Source organism: Malania oleifera, chromosome 3, assembly GCF_029873635.1.
Source record: "Malania oleifera isolate guangnan ecotype guangnan chromosome 3, ASM2987363v1, whole genome shotgun sequence".
Classification (NCBI taxonomy): Eukaryota; Viridiplantae; Streptophyta; class Magnoliopsida; order Santalales; family Ximeniaceae; genus Malania; species Malania oleifera.
The window spans coordinates 8356379-8361726 of record NC_080419.1 but is presented as its reverse complement, the minus strand read 5'-3'; the positions used below and the strand labels follow the sequence as shown (position 1 = coordinate 8361726).

Below are 5348 nucleotides of genomic sequence, written 5' to 3'. Positions count from 1 at the left end.
ATAAAGTTGAATGGTGGAGAGTAATGGACTAGTTATATGAATGAAATACCCAGAAGACCATGAACACCAATATATTATAATAAAAAGCCATAATATAATGATAATTACCTTTCAAGTAAATAATATAATTATTATTAGTTAAGAATATATTGTACACAATATACTATTATATACAATATTTTAAAAAATATATTATAATGTAGTTAATTTAAATATGAAACAGTTGATGACAAATGTTTATTGTTTACTCATCTTTATATTCAAACTATAATCATCTTCTCTTATCCTTAAATCTTTTCCCACAAATTTAGAGTACAGATTGAAACTCAGAAAATATTAGGAAAAAAAAAAAGAGGAAAATATTAAGGATTTCATGTTTTTATGTTTGGTAATCGAGAAAAATAAGAAGAAAAACAAAATATATATATATATATATATATATATCAAATTTACGAACAAAAATTTAATTTTACATAGCATTAATATTTAGTTTTTTTAACTTTTAATCATATAAAAACAAACAAAATATTGATTTTGCACATTGTTAATATATAGTTTTTTAAAATAATTTTAATCATATTAAAATAAACTTTTATTTTTAATAGAATTTAAAGTAAAATCTTTGATCCAAAGGCACCAAAACAAAGGAACAAACACACCCAATAGGAATTCATGTGAATTTAATTACTTACAAAATTACTACATACAAACAAATATAAAGAATAAAATAATGAATAATTTACTATACAAGTCCCTAAAACATACAATGATCCCGTAACCAAACATTCACTTCCTACCTGATAATTTAAGTATGTGCTTCAATCTCTCCGGGTGAAGATAGCTGGAGAATGCGGTTTCGGGAACAGGGATGCACTTCACCACCCAACCAATGGGCCATGACGCAGCTGCCATTCCAATGCAAGCTCCCCACTGCCCCCAATTCAACCTCTCCGTGTCCGCAAACTTCTTCAGAAACTCAACCATCACCACCTGCAAAACTATGGTTATCCCAATTATCCCCAAAAACAGCCTGCTCCTGTGAATCCCCCTGAACACATTCTTCTTCTCCAGCTTCCTCGCATTGAACTCGTTGAAGACCTGGCACAGCACGAATGTGTTGAATATCAATGTGTCGTTCACCCTCTCGTCGATCCCGAAGATGGATTCTCCCCTGAGTTGCAGAGTCAGCAGTACTGCTATTTGGTACAGAGCTTGAGCCAACAGGTTCCTCCACATGATGTTGGTGATCAGTGGCTCCGTTCGCCCCACCGGCGGCTTCTCCATGAGCTCCGCCGTGGGCTTTTCCGTTGCCAGAGCCAGGGCGCCCAGCGTGTCCATGATGAGGTTCACCCAGAGCAGTTGAACCGCGGTTAACGGGACTTCTCCGGACGAAACTGCGGCCACGAAGTTGATTGTTAGAGCTGCGACGTTTACCGTGAGCTGAAACTGGATGAACTTTTGGATGTTGGTGTAAACGCATCTTCCCCATTTCACCACTGTGGCGACTGAGGCGAAATTGTCGTCTAGGATGACTATGTCGGAGCTCCTCCTTGGCGACTTCGGTGCCCTGAATTCCCATGGAAAGGCCTATGTCGGCTTCTTTCAGTGCAGGCGCGTCGTTAGTCCCGTCGCCGGTGACCGCCACCACATGGCCCTTTTGTTTTAGGCATTGCACCATTAGGAGTTTGTCAAAGGGGGAGGATCTAGCCATCACACAGATTTTTTCTACTTTCTGCATTCTCTCCTCTGGTGTGAAGTTCCTGAATTCTGCACCTTCCACCACTGCTCCATCCATGTCCTGATCAGACCTGAGAATTCCACACTCGGTGGCGATAGCCCTCGCGGTGAAAACGTTGTCGCCGGTGATCATTTTTATGTTTACTCCGGCGTATTGGCAATCCTGCACCGCCCCTTTCACGCCTGGTCGACATGGGTCTTTTATACCCACCATGCCCAACAGGGTCAACCTGTCTTCTTGAAGCTTTTTGGGGGATTTTCCATCCTCTTCTTCTTCCTCTGTTTCCAGAACTTGTTTATGTGCGAAAGCGATGCATCGGAGACTACTAGCAGCCATTGCCTGGATTATTCGTTGAAAGCGCATCATTTCATCATCATCTAGCGCTTTAATATTCCCAGAAGCATCAATGTAGCTGGAACACACAGCCAGCATCATCTCTGCAGCTCCTTTCCAATGCACATGAACTGTGTTATCTGCCGTCTTCCTCATCGAAACCCCGCTTCGTTTTTTCTTTGAATTGAAGGGTTCGACTTGAAGAACGACACAACTCTGTTTTACCCTCTCCATATCCATTTTCATCTCCGAGACTGCCCAAGAAAGGATTGCTTTCTCCGTGGGACTACCGGAGAACTCCAGTTCGGACCCTGAAGCAGGCTTGTAGACGCTGCCAGTTGTGTTCAGAGCAACTCCTTGTTGGATCAATTCAAGCACATTGGAAGCAATTGAAGAGGAAGCGCTTCCTCGATCATTCAGAGACTCTTGGCCAAGCCAAAACTTTGTGACCTTCATCTGGTTCGTCGTGAGCGTGCCTGTTTTGTCGGTACAAATGGTGGTCGCCGATCCCATAGTTTCGCAAGCAGAGAGCTTCCGAACCATAGCCTTGTCAGCCATCATTCTCTTCATCGAATAAGCAAGCGTGAGGGTCACCGCCAGCGGCAAGCCTTCGGGAATCGCCACCACCACAATCGTCACCGCCGCCGCCACAATTCCCACCACAGCATTCACAACGTCGTTGATCTTCGTCTCGCCGCTGATAAACTCTGTATTCCCACTCTCGTCCTCTGTTTTCCCGGTGAAGTAGCGAATCAACAGGACTATAAGAACCAGAAAAGCCACCGCCAGACCGACTTTTCCGACAGACGAGGTGAGGCCGTTGAGACGAGCCTGCAGAGGCGTTTCCTCACTCGAAGAATCCCGGTTGATGTGGCTCATCATCTCCCCCCACGCCGTGTTGGGTCCGACGGACGTCACCAGCATTCGACCATACCCGTTTGAGATCTTCGTTCCAGAAAGCAAAAACGGGCTCTGGGTCGAATTGATTTCCACCGGATCACTCTCTCCGGTCATGCTCGATTCGTCAATTTCTAAAGAATGCCCGTCTAGGAACAATCCGTCCGCCGGAACTTGATCCCCAATTTTCAACCGAACCACGTCTCCCACCACAATTTCGAAAATTGAGATTTCCCCGCGCCGCCCGCTTCGTACGACATCTACCTGTATGTTGTCGCTCACTTTCGAGAGCTTCTCGAACTGCCTGCTCTGCCTATAGTTGCTCAGGGCAGAGACGCCGACGACGAGAAAGACGGCGACGAAAATACTTCCGCCGTCGTACCACCCCTCCTCGAGCCCGTTCTCTTTGATCCCAAAACCAAGGGAAAGCGCGGCACACCCCAATAGAATCAAAATGGTGACATCTCGAAATGCCTCGACCACGAAACGGAAGAACCCCTTGGCCGGGGGCTTACTGTACGTGTTGGACCCAAACGCTTCACGACGGCGGGCAATCTCTTCGGCGTCGTCGCCGTCTATTCCGTTCTCCGCGTCGGATTTGAGAGCAGAAGCTATGTTTTTTACTCCCCCGGAGCGAAGAAGATGGTCAAGATTTTTCTCCTTGACAAGTTGGGTGAGGCTGGTCTGGTCCACGTTTTTGGAGAAGACGCCGGAGGCCGGCGTAATGTCTACGAGGGAATAAGAGGGAAAGCGGGAGAAATTGGTGCGGTTCTTGGGTAATGGTGGTTTGAGCGGAGAGATGAATGCTCGGAGGGAATAGATTTTAGCAAATGCTAAGTGCCATTTCCTGCCGGAAAGAGAGGTGGGAAAATAGCTGCAGGCAGAGGCAGGGTTTGGTGCGAGTAAGATGCTCGGCATGCTGCGGCTGGCCACTCTATCAAACTAAAACCGAATTAACTCTAAAATCTATCGAACTTTCTCGGGGAAAAAATGAAATCGGAGGAGAGGGAAACAGAGGGTGGAAGGAAAGTAAACTAGTAATGGAGAAGGATTCGGCTTTGCACTCGCAGATCAGGTGAGTTATAGACGAGAGTTATACAGGTGTGTGTGTGTGTGTATATAACGGAGGGAATTAAAAAGGCCGCGTAGGATGAATGGCAATCAATATCTAAGCGTTTCAGATGCAAGCGAAGCTCAGAAGTTTCAGGGGATGTGTGGGAATGGGGAGGGATAGGGCTCGTGTAAACTGTAGGATCGATTGAGCTAGTCAGCACTGCGCAGAGATTCAGCACAGCAAAAACAGAATTGGCTCTCGCTCCCACAAAGCTTTGGAAAGTACCAACGTAGGCGCCTAAGAGAGTAAGAAATTGATGGCAAATTGAAGTATTGAAGCCATCGGAAAATTCAAACAGAACACGTGCGCAACACGCATACAGATGGCCGGTCAATGGGTTGCGGAAACTAGACACCGGCGTCGCTTTCCTTCTTTTTTTTTTTTTAATTTTCAAGAGCTCAGCAGCTGACTCGATCCCGAGAGGAGGAAACCCGCTGATCTCGTGAGAGGCACTCCCAGAATTCGTTCAACCAATTGAACCCGCTTTCCTTCGTTGTATTCTCGGTGAATCGATTTTAATTTTATTTTAATTAAAATTATTTAAAAACAGTTAACTTTATTTTTCAAATTAATGCATTCCAAAAAAACATATTATTGTGCCAATAAACGGCGAAAGACCTGACACAACTTCTCACGAAACAATTTGTAAGAACCCGACCCATGATATATGGAATAAATAAATAATAAAACAATAAATTGATTAGGCTTCGTCAAAAAAGCCAGAGTTTCGTCGACGAAGGTCCTTCTGTTGTTCAGCGACGAAATACAAAGGATTGTCGACGAGGAGAAATCGAGAGATTTTGGAAAATCCAGAAATATCAGGCTCGTCGACAAGGCCACCGCTATGTCGATGAAGTCCCTTTATTCACTCGTCGACGAAGCCACCGACTCGTCGATGAGGTTGGCCGAGTCAAAGGTGCTATAAATATCAATTTCTTTACTTAGAAGCTAAGTTATCCAAATTTCTCTCTCTCTCTCTCTCTCTCTCTCTCTCTCTCTCTCTCTCTCTCTCTGAACTCGAAGCTTCACTCTCTCTCTCTAGATTTCTTCGTCGTTCGTCGCTAGAATCAACGATCTGATGTTAGTAAGAGGATCAAGGAAGGATTCTCTTCGTGATTTGTGGAACGGATCTTCGTTTCGAGGATTTCCAGGTTTGACCTAAAAATTAAGGTAAGACTTGATTTTCATTTCCGTTTCGGTAGATATGTAGAGAATGGAATTGTAAGTATGTATTGTACTGTTATTTATAAGTTTTGGGAACTTTGT

The 5348-nt window shown here is 44.5% G+C and overlaps 1 pseudogene; it reads right to left on the bottom strand.

Moving 5' to 3' along the window:
- Nucleotides 1-646: 646 nt before the first annotated feature.
- LOC131151144 (putative calcium-transporting ATPase 13, plasma membrane-type) lies at nt 647-4353 on the bottom strand (annotated as a pseudogene).
- Nucleotides 4354-5348: the final 995 nt, after the last annotated feature.